Source organism: Palaemon carinicauda, chromosome 2, assembly GCF_036898095.1.
Source record: "Palaemon carinicauda isolate YSFRI2023 chromosome 2, ASM3689809v2, whole genome shotgun sequence".
Lineage (NCBI taxonomy): Eukaryota > Metazoa > Arthropoda > Malacostraca > Decapoda > Palaemonidae > Palaemon > Palaemon carinicauda.
Window position 1 is genome coordinate 157,735,131 of NC_090726.1, and position 19,099 is coordinate 157,754,229.

At 44.1% G+C, this 19,099-nt stretch overlaps 1 protein-coding gene across 1 annotated transcript in view; it reads right to left on the reverse strand.

The window, feature by feature from the left end:
- MED16 (mediator complex subunit 16) overlaps positions 1 to 19,099 on the reverse strand; it is a 258,180-nt gene that overhangs the window by 51,187 nt on the left and 187,894 nt on the right. The window lies entirely within an intron of this gene.

Consider the following 19,099-nt stretch of genomic DNA (forward strand, 5'->3'; position numbering starts at 1 on the left):
ACGTGATGGTCTGTTTATTACTAGTATGAACATGTTTTTCCTATGGTGTTGATATTTGCACCTTTCACTTCACATTCGGTTTCTAATTTAATTTCTATGGGGTTTAAGTGATTTTTAACATAAAGCATTAGCCTTTCACCTTTTTTGGTAAGGCGATCTTTCTTGACAAGCTTGAAACCTGGAATTATGTTATTTTCCTTAGTAAAATAAATTTTTGAATATACTTACCCGATGATCATGTAGCTGTCAACTCTGTTGCCCGACAGAAATCTAAGGTCGGGATATGCCAGCGATCGCTATACAGGTGGGGTGTACACAACAGCGCCATCTGTGAGCAGGTACTCAAGTACTTCTTGTCAACAAGAACTCAATTTTCTCCTCGGTCCACTGGTTCTCTATGGGGAAGAAGGGAGGGTCCTTAAATTCATGATCATCGGGTAAGTATATTCAAAAATTTATTTTACTAAGGAAAATAACATTTTTCAATATTAATCTTACCCGATGATCATGTAGCTGATTCACACCCAGGGTGGTGGGTGGAGACCAGCATACATGTTAACATTAGAAGCTAAGTATCCCGTATTTCATTTTAGCAGTTATTCAAAATAACAAACATAAAATAAATAAGTACCTGGTAAGGAAGTCGACTTGAACCATTACTCTGCCTTTTTAAGTACGTCTTCCTTACTGAGCCTAGCGATCCTCTTAGGATGCTGAGCGACTCCTAGGTGCTGAAGTATGAAGGGCTGCAACCCATACTAAAGGACCTCATCACAACCTCTAATCTAGGCGCTTCTCAAGAAAGAATTTGACCACCCGCCAAATCAACCAGGATGCGGAAGGCTTCTTAGCCTTCCGTACAACCCAAAAAACAACAAGTAAAAAGCATTTCAAGAGAAAGATTAAAAAAGGTTATGGGATTATGGGAATGTAGTGGTTGAGCCCTCACCTACTACTGCACTCGCTGCTACGAATGGTCCCAGGGTGTAGCAGTTCTCGTAAAGAGACTGGACATCTTTGAGGTAAAATGATGCGAACACTGACTTGCTTCTCCAATAGGTTGCATCCATAACACTCTGCAGAGAACGGTTCTGTTTGAAGGCCACTGAAGTAGCGACAGCCCTAACTTCATGTGTCCTTACCTTCAGCAAAGCAAGGTCTTCTTCCTTCAGATGAGGATGGGCCTCTCTAATCAAAAGCCTGATGTAGTAAGAAACTGCGTTCTTAGACATCGGTAAAGCAGGTTTCTTGATAGAACACCATAAAGCTTCTGATTGTCCTCGTAATGGCTTTGTACGTCTTAAATAGTACTTAAGAGCTCTTACTGGGCAAAGTACTCTCTCTAGTTCGTTCCCCACCAAGTTGGACAGGCTTGGGATCTCGAACGACTTGGGCCAAGGACGAGAAGGAAGCTCGTTTTTAGCCAAAAAACCGAGCTGCAAGGAACATGTAGCCGTTTCAGATGTAAAACCTATGTTCCTGCTGAAGGCGTGGATCTCACTGACTCTTTTAGCTGTTGCTAAGCAAACGAGGAAAAGAGTCTTTAATGTGAGATCCTTAAAAGAGGCTGATTGAAGCGGTTCGAATCTTGCTGACATCAGGAACCTTAAAACCACGTCTAGGTTCCAGCCTGGTGTGGACAACCGACGCTCCTTTGAGGTCTCAAAAGACCTAAGGAGGTCCTGTAGATCTTTGTTGGTGGAAAGATCTAAGCCTCTGTGGCGGAAGACCGCTGCCAACATGCTTCTGTAACCCTTGATCGTAGGAGCTGAAAGGGATCTTACATTCCTTAGATGTAACAGGAAGTCAGCTATCTGCGTTACAGAGGTACTGGTTGAGGAAACTGCATTCGCCTTGCACCAGCTTCGGAAGACTTCCCATTTTGACTGATAGACTCTGAGAGTGGATGTCCTCCTTGCTCTGGCAATCGCTCTGGCTGCCTCCTTCGAAAAGCCTCTAGCTCTTGAGAGTCTTTCGATAGTCTGAAGGCAGTCAGACGAAGAGCGTGGAGGCTTGGGTGTACCTTCTTTACGTGCGGCTGACGCAGAAGGTCCACTCTTAGAGGAAGAGTCCTGGGAACGTCCACTAGCCATTGCAGTACCTCGGTGAACCATTCTCTCGCGGGCCAGAGGGGAGCAACCAACGTCAACCGTGTCCCTTCGTGAGAGGCGAACTTCTGAAGTACCCTGTTGACAATCTTGAACGGAGGGAACGCATACAGGTCTAGATGGGACCAATCCAGAAGGAAGGCATCCACGTGAACTGCTGCTGGGTCTGGAATCGGAGAACAATACATCGGGAGCCTCTTGGTCATCGAGGTAGCGAATAGATCTATGGTGGGCTGACCCCACAGGGCCCAAAGTCTGCTGCAAACATTCTTGAGAAGGGTCCACTCTGTGGGGATGACCTGACCCTTCCGGCTGAGGCGATCTGCCATGACATTCATGTCGCCCTGAATGAACCTCGTTACCAGCGAAATCTTTCGATCTTTTGACCAAATGAGGAGGTCCCTTGCGATCTCGAACAACTTCCTCGAATGCGTCCCTCCTTGCTTGGAGATGTACGCCAAGGCTGTGGTGTTGTCGGAGTTCACCTCCACCACCTTGCTTAGCTGGAGGGACTTGAAGTTTATCAAGGCCAGATGAACTGCCAAAAGCTCCTTGCAGTTGATGTGAAGTGTCCTTTGCTCCTGATTCCACGTGCCCGAGCATTTCTGTCCGTCCAGTGTCGCACCCCAGCCCGTGTCCGATGCGTCCGAGAAGAGACGGTGGTCGGGGGTCTGAACAGCCAATGGTAGACCTTCCTTGAGAAGAATGCTGTTCTTCCACCACGTCAGTGTAGACCTCATCTCTTCGGAAATAGGCACTGAGACCGCCTCTAGCGTCATGTCCTTTCTCCAGTGAGCAGCTAGATGAAACTGAAGGGGGCGGAGGTGGAGTCTCCCTAACTCGATGAACTGGGCCAGCGATGAAAGTGTCCCTGTTAGACTCATCCACTGCCTGACTGAACATCGGTTCCTTCTCAGCATGCTCTGGATGCATTCTAGGGCTTGACTGATCCTTGGGGCCGACGGAAAAGCCCGAAAAGCTCGACTCTGAATCTCCATACCTAGATAGACAATGGTTTGGGATGGGACGAGTTGGGACTTCTCTATATTGACCAGGAGGCCCAATTCCTTGGTCAGATCCATAGTCCATCTGAGATTCTCCAGACAGCGACGACTTGACGAAGCTCTTAAAAGCCAGTCGTCCAAATAGAGGGAGGCTCTGATGTCTGCCAAGTGAAGGAATTTGGCAATATTCCTCATCAGTTTGGTAAACACAAGAGGTGCCGTGCTTAGGCCAAAGCACAGGGCTTGGAACTGGTACACGACCTTTCCAAAGACGAACCTTAGGAAAGGTTGGGAGTCTGGATGGACGGGGACATGAAAGTACGCGTCTTTCAGGTCTAACGAGACCATCCAGTCTTCCTTCCTGACCGCTGCTAGGACCGACTTCGTCGTCTCCATCGTGAACGTCTGCTTGGTGACAAAAGCATTGAGAGCACTGACGTCCAGCACCGGTCTCCAACCTCCTGTCTTCTTCGCTACCAGGAAGAGACGGTTGTAGAAGCCCGGGGATTGATGGTCCCGGACTATGACTACCGCTCCCTTTTGTAGCAAGAGCGACACCTCTTGTTGCAACGCTAGCCTCTTGTCCTTCTCCTTGTAGTTGGGAGAGAGGTTGATGGGAGACGTTGCTAGAGGGGGACTGCGGCAGAACGGAATTCTGTACCCCTCCCTTAGCAACTTCACAGACTGAGCGTCTGCACCTCTGCTCTCCCAAGCTTGCCAGAAGTTCTTGAGCCTGGCTCCCACTGCTGTCTGGAGAGGTAGGCAGTCAGATTCTGCCTTTTGCGGACTTGGAACCCTTCTTCGATTTGCCACGGTGACTGTCGGCACGGGTACCTCCTCTGCTGGAGGTTCTGCCACGAAAGGGCAGGATGAACCTAGTCGCTGGTGTGTCCACTGCGGCAGAACGGAAAGGTCTAGGCACGGAAGGTAAAGCTTTAGCCTTACGTGCGGAAGACGCCATCAGGTCATGGGTATCCTTCTGGATCAACGAGGCAGCCATCCCCTTGATCAGCTCCTCCGGAAAGAGACACTTGGAGAGAGGAGCAAACAATAACTCCGACTTCTGGCAAGGAGTGATCCCAGACGACAAGAAGGAGCAAAGATGTTCTCTCTTCTTAAGCACTCCCGACACGTACGAAGCCGCAAGCTCACCAGACCCATCCCGAATGGCTTTGTCCATGCTAGACATGATAAACATGGCAGAGTCCTTATCCGAAGGGGAAGTCTTTCTGCTTAACGCTCCCAAACACCAATCGAGGAAGTTGAAGATCTCAAAAGCACGAAAGACTCCCTTCAACAGATGATCCATGTCAGAAAAGGACCAGCAAATCTTAGATCGTCTCATAGCCAGCCTGCGGGGAGAGTCAACCAGACTTGAGAAGTCGCCCTGGGCAGAGGCAGGAACTCCCAAGCCGGGTTCCTCTCCCGTGGCATACCAGACGCTAGATTTGGAAGCAAGCTTGGTAGGCGGAAAGATGAAAGCAGTCTTTCCCAGTTGCTTCTTGGACTGCAACCACTCTCCCATAACCCTCAAAGCTCTCTTGGATGAGCGTGCGAGGACAAGTTTGGTGAAGGCAGGAGCTGCTGACTGCATGCCCAGAGCAAACTCGGAGGGAGGAGAGCGAGGGGTTGCAGACACAAACTGTTCCGGATACAAGTCCCTGAACAAGGCAAGGACTTTCCGAAAGTCTAAGGAGGGAGGCGTGGACTTGGGTCCTTCTAAGTCGGAGTGCGGATCGTCCAAATGTGCAGCTTCGTCATCAGATACTCCATCATCCGAAAGCTGAGTAGGAAGTGGCAAAGGTGGAGCAGAAAGCTGAACGGCTGAATCCGGCAGCACGGGTGCATGCGTAGCTGCTGCGGATCCAACATCATGCCGCTGCTGGTCAGTCTGCGAGCTGGCAACAACAAAAGCAGAGTGCTGGTGCGTGGGAGGGACTGCCGTGGGTTGCGGAGCATGCCGTATGGGATGCGGAGCATACCGCATGGGTTGCGGAGCATGCCGCATTGTGTCAAAACACGGCAGCTCGACAGCACCTTCCCACTGCTGATGCGGTAGCTCACGCATGTCAACGGAGGGTGCAGCATGAACATGCGTCTGGCAGGGTGGACTGCGCATCGGAGGTGGAGCTCTCACAGGTGGAGTGTGGGAGCGGGCAGCCGCAGTATCTGCTGAGCGCACAACCGTGGCAGGTTGTAGGTTAACTGGTGCCGTGTCAACCTTCTCAGCACGATACTCCTGCATAAAGGAAGCAAGCTGAGACTGCATAGTCTGCAGCATGGACCACTTAGGATCTACCGTGGTTGGTGCGGCAACAGACGGAGTAGTTGCCTGCTGCGGAACCACTCTACCTCTCTTGGGAGGTGTGCAGTCTTCGGAAGACTGCGGCGAGTCCGAACTGACCCAGTGGCTACACCTGGGCCGTTGGACTCGCTCGGAAGGGACCTTACGCTTGAGAGGTCGTGAGACCTTGGTCCAACGTTTCTTCCTCGAAACTTCTTCCACAGACGAGGAATGATAGGGCTCATTCGTCTGTTTGTGGATGGGACGATCTCTGACAGATACGTCCGCAACCACTGAGGGTACATCCGTACGCTGATCAAGGCCTGCCGAACCCTTTGGTCCTTCGACATTGCTTCTCCCCTGGGCTTGGGAGCTTGCAAGAGGTCCCGGACTGGGAGGACGACTGGCACGAACAGATGTACCCTCATGCGCAACACTGACACTGACACTTTTCACTTCACTTGCACTCACAACACTTCCCACTGCACTTTGCGCTTTCAGCTCTTTGACATCTGCCAAAAGCTGATTACGGTCATTAGCCAATGACTCCACTCTGTCACCAAGAGCCTGAATGGCACGCATCATGTCCGCCATGGAGGGCTGAGCACTAGTAGCAGGGTCGGGAGTCACCACTACAGGGGAAGGAATAGGTTGAGGGGCATGGGGAGAGGAAAAATCAAAAGAGCGAGAAGAACTCCTCCTGATCCTATCCTTCTCTAGCCTACGTGCATTTTTAAGGAATTCGTTAAAATCGAATTCCGAAAGCCCAGCGCATTCCTCACATCGATCTTCCAATTGACAGGATTTACCCCTACAATTGGAACAAACGGTGTGAGGATCTATGGAGGCCTTCGGAAGATGCCTAGTACAAGCCCTAACACTACACTGCCTGTACTTAGGGACTTGAGACTGGTCAGACATCTTGAATTGTAGAAATAGTCAAGGGGGAATTCCAAAATCTAGCAAAGTTCGTTAACAATTAATCCAAATTAAATCAAAAAGCTTGCTAAGCTAATGATAAAGATTCCTGAATAGCGAAGGCTAAAATCTAGAGCGAATACATCACCAAAATCGTGAAAAACAACTCCAGAATCAACAGTGTATCCAAGTAGGTCTTGCCGGTGGCACGACAGAGGAAAAATTGAGTTCTTGTTGACAAGAAGTACTTGAGTACCTGCTCACAGATGGCGCTGTTGTGTACACCCCCACCTGTATAGCGATCGCTGGCGTATCCCGACCTTAGATTTCTGTCGGGCAACAGAGTTGACAGCTAAATGATCATCGGGTAAGATTAATATTGAAAATTGTATTCTCTAATAAAATCCTTTGTTTTTCCTTAAATCTAGGTCACGGTAATGTCTATGAAATCTAGTTCCTCACTAGTTATCATTGCCTTGAAATTTCCATTTTGTTTCTAACTGACTGAGCACTGAATTGTGCCATTCTGAGGAAATTTTCTATCTTTTCTCTCTTCCACTGTGACTTTGCTAGTTTCCCTGATTTACTAGTGTTTTAGTTTTAGTTTTATCTGCATTATCTAAATTTTCTTTCAAATTTCCTCTATCTGTTCTTGGAGGATTTACTAAGGGTCTAGTTTCTTCTTGGTCTGCTGTGTTTAAGTAATTGTCCAGGCTGAGGTAAAGTTGGTTTCCATATACTCTCTTGCCTTCTTCACTAAAGTGTATTCCGTCTCTTCTGTATAATTTTCTCTTGCCATAGAATGTATCCCAAAGATCTATAAATTTCACTTTCTTTTTCTGGCAAGTGGACTTAAGCCTTTCGTTTATCCATATGGCTTTACTGAGGGTGAAATGACTGACATTGGGTCTTAGAATACCTATAACTATAGCATTATTATTCTTATTTTCATTTTTTCTAGTTGTTTAACCAAAGGTTCTGTTTAGTCAGCAGTATCTTTACTTAGGAAAAGGTCATTTCCAGTTGCCTGAACAATAATAGTGGTCTTCTTGTTCTCTGTTATAGTTTTACTGACCACTTCTTCTATCTTCTGTGCGTTGGCACCTGGATAGGACCTCACCTTTCTCCCCTTTTTGAGGCCGAAGGGCTCCCCTTGGTCCTTTACCATAGTCTCCAATTAAAAACATATTATCTTCCTCTTTCTCTGCTAGGGGTGAGAATCTATTTTTTTTTGTCTTACATTTTTAGGCTGTTGTTTAGTCTTCCTGACCTTAGCTACCCTTCCTCTAGTTGGTTTCATGAACTCTCTGTTTTTTGTTGGTTATTTCCTCTCTAGGTTCTGTCCTTGATTTTACCTTATTTTGTATTTGAGAGAGAGAGAGAGAGAGAGAGAGAGAGAGAGAGAGAGAGAGAGAGAGAGAGAGAGAGAGAGAGAGAGAGAGTGTGTGTGTGTGTGTGTGTGTGTGTGTGTGGCTTGATAGACTTCTCTAGTAAAAATGACCAAAGTCCTATGAGCTAGAAATGGGTGGCGGGGTTAAATAACTCTATTTCTTGAGCTACTATTAGTGGCCACAGCCTAATTCTCCCTATCTTACATTGTGGACTTATCACTGATGCTTAGCACTCAGGACATTTTTGACAGTTCAATCACCACCTGTTCTTCATGAGTAATTTTCAATACTTATAATTAGTAAATAATCGTATCCCATTAGTAAACTACTAGATTATGATGCAGACATAAGGTTTATACTACTCCAAGTAGCAGAAACAAAGTCACTTATGCCTAAAAGACTTTGAAATTATTTGAATATGAGAAAAGGTCACGTTAATTAACAAAAAAAAATTACAGTAGCTAAGATGAAAGTTGCAAGAAAATGACAAATAAAAACGCTCAAAATCTATTTTTGGGTGAGATCGCCATGTCGTCCTGATGGAAGTTCCTAAAGTAGCTTCCTAAGGGATATATTATACTACAGTGATATTCCCAGAGAATTAACCTTCAGGTTCCAAAATTCTAACTCCTGGAGTGAATATCCTTAAAATTTTTCTCAAGGGTATCGCATAATATCAGAGGACGTATTCTTGACACGCCACATAGCAATCTGCACCCCTAATAGCGTTTACGCTTCGAGGGGGACGTGGAAAAAGAATAGAAGGGGGGCCGTAACAAGGTTAACCCCGTTCCCGTACTACTGTTGACCACCACCCCAGCGCCATTCCCAAGATGGCGGACATTCCTTGTAGCATTGAGTGTGGTGCTAGAGATACAGTACGTCAGGGAGGGAACTGTGAAGATATTTTCATTTAAAAAAGAAGGGTGGGTCCATCAGGACGACATGGCGATCTCACCCAAAAATAGATTTTTCGCTTCGCTCAAAATCCGTTTTTTGGGCTCAAGCCATGTCGTCCTGATAGAAGTTTACCAGAGCATTAATGTATCTGTGGATTTTCATCAGTGCCTCAACCTTGGGAAAACCTTTCTATGATCATTTGGATCAATCGAGACAAATGACGATACCGTTATCCATCATTATCACTAATCATCTCCGATGTTAGTGCTTCGTGCCCCCTACAGGGAAGAGTCATTCTAGACAGTAGAAAAAGGGGGTCTCAAGATAAGCATATATTGTATGGACAAACATAAGAATACACCAGATGAACAAACCGTCTCGTAGTTTGTGAAAATTACCAAATACTTAACAGTGTTTCTTAAATCCATTGTTTGTGAGCATACAAATATATAAAAGTACTTACTCTGGACTTTTAATCATGCAATTGTCGGGCGAGTTAGGATGCAACTACATTCTAATAGACGTTTATTTTCAATAAATGACTAGGTAAATTAGTAAGTAAAACGAATGTAATGTAGCATGATAACGGAACTATACATGTAACCTGTACAGAGATTATCTTTCTTTCTTGGAAAGCAAGAAATGATAAGTGCCACTCTCAGATTGAAGAAAATTTATAAAACAAATTCTGTTCATAATTCCTGTACTGGTTACTTTTATCGGCACTGTGTACTATGTACACTGGCACTAGTGCTATCTGTATAATTCCACACCTGGGATTTTGAACAGAGCTAGTGTCACCATAGTAACACTTAATCAAAGGAGGTCACACCCTAAGAGGGATGACCCCTTCTCCCTTTAATTGACAGTCCCAGTCAATTAGCTGTTCATCGTAGAATTAGACGGCGGGTTAAATACTCTACCCGACGTCACCACATACTGCTTCAGATCATGGACTTGCTTAGCATAGTGTTTGTAGAACACTCTGGATGATTCTCACCCAGTATATGTGCAAGGACATTTGAAGTCCCAAACCACTGACTGTTTATAACAGTAATTAGGGGGCAGGTTTTAATACACTACCTGCCGCCACTACATAGTGTTTCAGTTCATGTACCTGTTTCGCATAATGTTTGTAAAAACACTCTGGATGATTTCCATCCAGTGTATGAACGAAGACGCTCAAAGTCCATATACTGAAAGCGGTTCAGTGATGAAGCAATCTTTCTCGGATCATGACCTGCGGGAGTACTGTCAGGATACGCTCTGCGAGTAAAGTAGGTGAGCTTCGCCCTCAGTTGTTTTAGGGATAAGTTTGATCCAGAGGTTTCTCCTTTAAAGAGCTGTCTTCCCCTGAAGTCTGAAGTTCTATGAAGATAGACCTTTAGACACTCTACCGGACATAGAGAGACATCTTCCTTCAGAGGGCAGATTCTCCAGGGACCCCACCTTTTAGTGGGTAGCTCATTCTTAGCAAGAAAGGATGGATCAGGGAAGAGATTCAGTTCTCCTGTTTCTGAGAACTGAATGTGAACCTCATCCCTAGAAAGGGCCACTATTTCACTACCTTTAGCCCCTGAGGCTATAGCGAACAGAAAAATAACCTTTTGGGTTAGATCCTTAAGCGAACAATCTTCATTGTTCAAGGATGAGGCATAATGTAGGACCTTGTCCAAAGACCAAGAGATGAACTTTGGTGGTGCAGCAGGCCTAAGACTCGCACATGCCTTCGGGATCTTATTAAAGATGTCATTCGCCAAGTCCACTTGAAAGGCATATAGAAGAGGTCTAGTCAAGGCTGACTTACACGTAGTTATTGTGTTGGCCGCCAAACCTTGGTTATGAAGATGGATAAAGAAGGACATGCAGAAGTTCATTGAAATCTCTCTTGGTCCTTTTGCTTTTACGAAAGCAACCCACATTTTCCATGATGACTCATATTGTCTTCTAGTTGACTTAGACTTGTATTCTTCTAAGAATTCTACAGTATATTGCCTTTTGAGATCCCAAATCTTTTCTTAATCGCTAGGGCAAGAAAATCATGCAATGAAGGGTTTGGGTTCTCTGTAATAAATTGAAGGCAATTAATCTCTGAACCTTCCGGAGTTGTCCCAGGTTCAGAACTAATGACAGCCTCAGCTTCTGTTCCTTCCTCAAGGAGGATAGATTGCTCTTGGGCTACCTGGGAGCCAACAGAGCTATTCCCACCTGGAAGGATCTCAGCATGTTGAGGACTCTCAGCAGGTGATTGGACGGGATGAATTGGAAATTCTTGGTCTATCCCTTCCATTTCAGAGACATGATGTCTATCATTTAAATTAGAGGATCCTCGTATGGAGCTACATATCAAGGTAGTTCCTTGACGGCGCTCGTAATGAAGAGGTCAGATTGCAGTTCGGGGACTTGTTCCCATCTGGGAGAGAATAGGTCTGCGTCCGTGGACCATACTAACTCTATCGGCCTGAGCCTGAGTAGAGCATCCACTGTCACATTGCGGATCGGTTGTATGTGAACTGCTGACAGGTGCCATCCCTTTAGGTAAGAGATGGCTAACTACACCTAGACTGTATGAGACGTTCCCTAGCATCGTCGATTGCAGCGTCTCGTTATCGCTTCGGAGTCCCAGATCAGCCGTAGACAATCTGATCTGCTTCGAGAGAGTTTCCCTACTCATGACTGGACCAACATGGTCTTGGGATTTTCGGGCTTTGACCTTTGTTAGGGAAGTGATTAAGGAAGGACCGCTATCGGTCTTTTTAGGCCTCTTCGAGCGTTTGATGCTTGTTTTCTCCAGGCTCCCAGCGCATCTCGCAGCAGTGCTCTTAGCACAGGGCCTGCCTCTATTGTCAACTGGAGAGAGATCAGGGTTCCTCCCTGTTCTCGTTTTAGGAATCTGACTGATTACTGGAGTCTCTTGACAGACCTTGCCATCTCCTTTTATTTTCCCAAAGGAGAGGAGAGTTGGTGTGACAACAGGCTTCAATGGCTTTTCAGTCATTGAAACCTTTGAGCCGGAGAGAATCGAGACTCCTTGAAGCTTATCTTTCATCCACGATGTTCCGGGGACCGGATCATTTCTTCGGATGTTCATAGACCAGCCACCTTGGGTGCTGCCCACCCCAGCCTCTTGTCCAGGAACATTGTTGCCTGAACATTTCTTAGGCTTAAATATTGCATGACTGTGTCTGCCAATTTTATGAAGATAGCTAGGACTCTGTCTAGTCTGACGAGTATCTTTCCTAGGAAGTACGTTACTTTGTGTAACTTGAATCCTAGATAGGAGGGGAAAGGGTGATTGACTAGAAGTTGCCGATAGACGACTTTCAGGTCTGGTAAGACTATAGGCACCCTATTTTGCAGCGGGGTCCTTATGTTCAGGAGGATAAACATCCTGAACTCGTTGTTTTATTTGGACTTGTTGAGTGGCGATAAGTCCTGAATGACTCTGAATTTTCTTGAGTCCTTCTCGTAAACACACAACAGCCTTCCCTGGAATTCAGTGGACTAAAGTTTCCTTACCACCTGTATGCTCTAGAGCTCTCAGGTAAACTCCTCCAGGAGGGTTTTGGATTATCGGAGGAGTTGAGGAAATGGTGGTAGAGACATCTCCACCTCTCATCTTATTCCCATCTTGATTAGGCCATGGACCCAAGGATCGAAGGTCCAGCGATCCGAAAGGAACCTCCCTCCTACTAGAAGCATTTCTATGCTTCGACTGATCAGTAGGAATATCTTTTTGACCATCTGTCTGTGACAGCTCGGTCACTACAACTGTGGATTGTTGTTGAACCGCTCGAAATGGATTTCCAGACCTCTCCATCTTCCTTGTAGGTTGGGGACCCACAACCTTAGAAGTTTCTCTTTTTGAAAGGATGTCCCACTTTTGGAGAAGTCTTACTTTCTCCATGGAGGCATTCTTAATCACTTTCTTGACTATCTCATTTGGAAAGAGGTCTTTACCCCAGATGTTGGAAGATATTAGCTTCCTTGTATCGTGTTTCGCTGTTGTGTTAGCTAACACAAACTCCCTACATGTTCTTCTAGCCTTTATAAAGGCATAAAGGTCTTTTACCAAAGTAGCCATATGTATTTTGGCTAAGACCTTGAGCATGTCTGGGGTATCTTGATGAGCCGAACAGAACTCTATGTAGTTCTGTAGAGACAAGGAGGCTGCAAGTCTCTCCTTTGTTTCTTGTTCATCCTGTAAGAGAAACTCAGATAATTTTGGGAGATTTTCCTTAAATTGTCGACTGGCGACATCCGCCTCAAGTCTTCCTACTGAAAAGGTTAAATGGGCCTCCTTCCAGTTCTTCTCCTGTCTGGGAAATGCTAGTGACAGAGGCTCGCACTCCTTGAGTGTAGGACACGGTTTACCTGTCTCTACTGCCTCAGTGACATATTTGAAAGCCTTCTCCGTAAAGGGGAATGAAATTGAAACAGGAGCAAGAAAGGAAGAGTGCTTGTTACCCGGTGTGGATACCTTCGACACCGAGTAACCTGCCTTCTCTATGCTGCTTGATAGGATAGCCTGTGCTTTATCATGGTCGAGAATCATAACCTCCTTTGATTCCGTTCCTTTTCCTGATGATGGTTCATCCTTCAGTCTAATGAAACAGCTCGGGAAGCGTCAAAGTTTGGCCAGAACTGGATTTTGTCCAAAGGAACAGCACCCATCTTCTCCAAGATGTAGAGTTTACCGTTTAAAATCGGCATTAGCTCCGCAAACCTCCAGGGATTGGTTTTGGAGCACGTCGGAAGGTCTTGATCTACGAGTCGTTTGTACGACCCCTTAGGAGCGACAAGTGGAGTTTTACCAAGCTCTACCTTGCATTTCACTTCCTGCTTTGTGCTCTGTTTGCACAAATTTTCTACTAGATTCTTGACTTGGGCCCATAACTGGTTCATTCCATCTAAAAGAGGGATAGAAGGCGGAGATATCGATGTCGTTGGCTCGTGAGCCGGTTGGGACAGAGACAATTCCAAACAGACATTCTCCCCTTCATACCGTGGGCGCTTTTTGCCCTCCTTCCCGAAGGTTATCTGGCCGTTGGGAAATGTACCTCGTGTCTGGGGTACCACTATTTCCTTACTCGCTGTTGGAAATAGTAACCTACGCATCTTGTCATTAGGCAGGTAAGGTCCCGGAGAGATTTTCTGAAAGCCTCTCACCCAGTTGCGTAGTTTGAAACGAGCTGCATCCCTAGTCTCTACCAACTTGGGATTCTTGAAACCTTCGGACAATAGGGCGCGACATACTTTGCAGGCCTGCGGGTTCCAATACTGCAGGTATTAGGAAATAATATTGCAGGGGGCATGAAACCTGCATGCATTATGTCCGTAAAAACACTTGCTCTTAGTTTTGCAGAAGACTGCAACACATGACATCTGGCGTTCCTCCTGTAAAGAAAGGAAAACAAAATGAGTATACGATTGATTATCTTACTGATAACCAATATATCAAAGATCATATCTTAACAGAATAGCTTAGGATAGCAAGCTATAAAGGGATAGTAGGAGACACATACTTGTGTATCCCTTGCAAGCAAATGCTGATACCTCCCCTCAGTATTAAATGTTAGGAATTTCCTTTTCAAAGGAATTCCAACTGAAAAAGGGGGTTTTTCTAACCCCTAGGGATAGGGAAGTGTATACTTCACTGTCCCTTTCATACTAAATACTGTGGGGTACGGAAGACTGATTTCTCAATCAGCTTAACGAAGAAACACTATTCCTTCAATGTAAGAGCGGCTGCAGCATAAGCTCGCATGAGGGTACCCAAGATATGCTAAAAATAGTTACTGTATAATCATACTGTAGTTTTCTATTTGCAGTATGCACTATATTGCAATATACTGGCTATTGTATAATTATATATAGTGTGATCCAGCCAATGTGTTGCCTTTCTGGCAAGCAACTGACTGTACGGTCCAGCTGGCATGATGCCAACTGGACTGGAGAAAGGAAAGACATATATTTGTATATCCACCCAACTTATTTGTTGTGACCCCCCTTACAAAATTAAAACATAGAGTTTCCTAATCATGGAGACTCGAGGATAAGGGCTCTGCCCTATAAGGGTTAGGAGTGTAACCTCCAGTCCTTAAAATTTTAATATTGCAGGGTAATCTGAAGACTGATTTTTAATCAGAATATTGAAGAAATAAATTCTTTCAATATGAGATTGGGTTCCACAAATATTTGGGTAGGATTTTCAAATATTGGAAAAAAACACTACTAGTATAAAATATACAGAAGCTTCTATTTGCAGTATATCCTATACTGCAAAAATACTAACTACCTGTATAAACATATACTGTAGTTCAGCCAGCATGTCGTCGGCATAGCTAGCTAATGCCAGCACATCTAGCCTGCTAGCTAAAAGAAAGAGAGATAGCATGGAGAACAGGCTACCTAATACTGTATATATATACAGTAAAAGGGATGTAAAAGTCTAATTTTACTACCTTCTCCAGAAAGAAGGTTCAAATGGAAGGGGAGAATATAACATTCAAGCTTCCATCCAGCTACAGTACAGTCGCCGGCAAGGATCTGTCTAAACCTTGCGCCGGCCGGCAGTATCAGTACAGTCGGCGTGCTGCCGGTTGAGTAAGCACCATTCTGTGCCGGCCTGGTAGGCAGCACCCCAGCAGCAGCTTCTGTAGCTAGCAGTTCAAGAGAGAACTGAAGAACCTTTGGAAACAGAAGGGACTTCCCACTCACAGCCAACATGGCCAGCAGCTGCCCTGGTTGCCTGCCAGTAGTCACCATGACTGCCGGCCGGCAGCAGCCATGACTGCCGGCCGGCAGTAGCCATGACTGCCGGCCGGCAGTAGCCTTTACTGCCGGCCAGCAACTAACATGGCCGGCAGCTCACAGCTGTCATTACTGCCGGCCGACAGATATTAAGACTGCCGGCCGGCAGCTGTCAACTGTCAAGAGGGGGAGTCTGGTCGATCCCGGCAACCCACCGGCAACAGTAAGGTTGCCCGGATTCACCAACATAAAGGGATAGAATGGAAGGGAAAAGAGGGTCCTGTGAAAGGTACAGCAGGAGCCGCCGTAGCCTAACAAACTCCGTTCCTGTATTAGAACTATCCCATGTGGCTAAAGAATTCTATTCCTTAGCCTAGGGTTAGATAAATACGATTAAGAGGTTGGTAGCACCCTCGCCACCACCTCTAAATGGTAAGGAAACGGGGTTCTAGTGCCAGTGTCCCCTAAGCATAGAAGAATTCTATTCCTCAGCCTAGGGTCCACCAACACAGGACTAGAGTGCTAGGTCACAGGGAGAAGGGTCATATCGTACAGACCCTTCAGGAGTGGCCTAGGGAGGTCTAGCCTCCTAAAAATTATTCATTGTAGACCCAATACTCAACTTTCCGAAGGCGAAAGAAGTTGGAGAATGCATAATAAAATCCTTGAAAATAGATCCAAAAGTTAGATCAACAGGGAACACCACTGAGCGAAATCGCTACAAAATTAGGAATGTCCGCCATCTTGGGAATGGCGCTGGGGTGGTGGTCAATAGTAGTACGGGAAGGGGGTAACCTTGTTACGGCCCCCCTTCTATTCTTTTACCACGTCCCCAGATTGGGGACGTGATTGCTATATGGCGTGTCAAGAATACGTCCTCTGATATTATGCGATATCCTTGAGAAAAATTTTAAGGATATTCGCTCCAGGAGTTAGAATTCTGGAACCTGAAGGTTAATTCTCTGGGAATATCACTGTAGTATATATCCCTTAGGAAGCTACTTTAGGACGACATGGCTTGAGCCCAAAAAAGGCCAATAATCAAGGGGGGAAAAAAAGAGCAAAGATGCAGACCTAGATTCCGGCAGAAAGTGTCAGAAGGTAGTGAATAGAACTTTCTTATTTAAGACTTTACAGGGTAAAAATTGACGATGTGTAACTATATAACCATTCCCTCCAAAATAAATGGTTATTCATGATTTTAAACACATATTGCTCTACACAAGAAAATTGAGAAACAAAGGGAGGATATTTGACTTTCGACTTCCATTCTATTATTATTTCTATGAAATAATTTTAATTTCATTTTGCAGAAAAGCTGTAACAATGTTTCCGAGTGTCATATTATGCAAGAGGTTACTGTAATAGGAAAAGAAAATAATAAAGATTTGTATTTTCCTAAACCTCTTATAGGGATATAAATGCTAAATTGTGTTGAATTCCTGACTCTTTTAAGAAAGCAGCAAATTAAAATCTGCATACAGCTGACAAAATTGCTCATGTTATAAACTGTGCAAACAGAAATTCCCATACATAATTACGTGTATTGCAATCATTCAAAACATAAAGTTTACGAATGAAATAAAAAGAAAGGGAATGAAAAGTTTACTTACATTTTGATAGGGGAAAATTATTGGATAATTATGGTACTGAATGTTAACAAACATTCTTGGTAATATCTCCACTTCATCAGTGTAAAAATACTTTACTTTTTTCTGTTTTAATCACATTTCTCATAAAATATCTAAAGTATAGAAATGTACATCGAAATCAGCCATTCTGAGGGAGATATTTATAACTTGCAGTTTTGTTTGCTATTTTTATCATAAGCATGTTTTGCAATGGCTGCGAGACTATGAAAATATAACAAATTTTAACATAAATTATTTTTTACTTAGTTTTACAAACTTGAGTTCTTTATTATTATTACCAGCTAAGCTACAACCCTAGTTGGAAAAGCAGGATGCTATAAGCTCATGAGCTCCTACAGGGAAAAAATAGCCCAGTGAAAAAAGGAAATTAATAAGCTACAAGAGAAGTATTGAACAATGAAAATAAAATATTTTAAGAACAGCAACAACATTAAAATATATCTTTCATATATAAACTATAAAAAGATACTTGTCAGGCTGTTCAATATAAAAAATTTGTTGCAAGTATGAGCTTTTGTAGTTGCACCGATTCAACTACCTCATTAGGAAGATCATTCAATAACTTGGTCACAGATGAAATAAAACTTCTAGAATACTGAGTAGTATTGAGACTCATGATGAAGGCATGACTATTAGAATTAACTGCATATTCAGTATTACAAATAAGATGGTACTGTCCTTGAAGATCTGAATGCAAATGATTGTCAAAATTAGGAAAAATATAATGCAACATGCATGATGAACTAATTGAACAACAGTGCCAAAGATTAATATTGAGATCAGGAATAAGAAATTTAATCGACCCCAAGTTCCTACCCAACAAATTAAGATGAGATTCAGCAGCTGAAGACTGTCTTCAGTACAAATTGGAATGGGCACTGAATTCGTTAATGATAGGTGGTGAGCATGGGCACATAGGGGCCTCTTGTTAGACTCCTCACTTTTGAACTTTGCATCATGACTGAAAGGGGTGGTTAAGGTGGAATGTTTAATTTCAAGGAACTCACATTTATATAACTAGGAAAAATACAAATTACTTTTAAATTTGTTACCTGTTCCTAAGAGTATCCAAACCTTTTGACCTTTAAAATAAAAAAAACTTGCTCATTGGTGGCTAGGAAGTCCTCCTAGAAGGAAACTGGTTGGCTTGTTTCCCTCCCTGGAATATCATAGTCCCCCTGGTCTCATACGAGATCGAGGGAGATGACTCTTGCAACCCTCTATCTGCTCAGCAAGCTGATAGGGCCTGGTATGCTTTTGGCATGTACCTAGCATATAGTCAAAGAAGGAATCTTTCTTTCCAAAAAAGGAGTTGCAGTCCAGAATGAAATACCTAGCATATGATGACCAATGGATTAGTATTTATTACACCACCCATTCCCTCATTAAGATTTCATCTAATAAGCATGGTGCTCATGAGTGTACCTTACCATCATCAATGTCAGATCCAGATAGTAAGAGCACAACTGATTTATGGCCAAGAGAGGGGGAGAGAAAAAGCAGAAGACCCAGTCATTATGCCTTTCATTCCAAACTCCCATTTACACAACTAGTTTTTCCATCTCAGTAAATCCATACTCGTTACAGCCAAAGACAAACTTGTAAAGTTTTTAACAGGATGGTAAGCAGGGTTACTTGTCCATGCATACATCCTTTTGTTAAGTACCTTGTTAACAAATTGAACGGCTGTTCTATCTTGCACTCAAGACATTCCCTATTTTAAAGGATGTAAGATTAGTATATGCCTAGAACAAATGTGTTACCAAAGAAGTAATATAGTCTCTATCTCTATTTCCCAGTAATATTCCTGGCATTGCATAATTTTGCCTTCTTATTACTTTTTAGTTATGTTTTTATAAGAGCATGTACAGCATACCTCACTTAAGTAGGAATGGCTGGGCATAAAAAATCAATGATTTTTAGGGAGATAGAATTATCTTATTGCTTCCTGTTGGCCCGATGGTTTACTTACTGGTGTTCAAAGATGGTCACTGCCTTCTGATTAATAATGGGTGACAGATCAATATTAACTAGTAAATTGCATAGGGGTAAAATTCACTACCAAATCAAAAACCTATACAAACTCTTT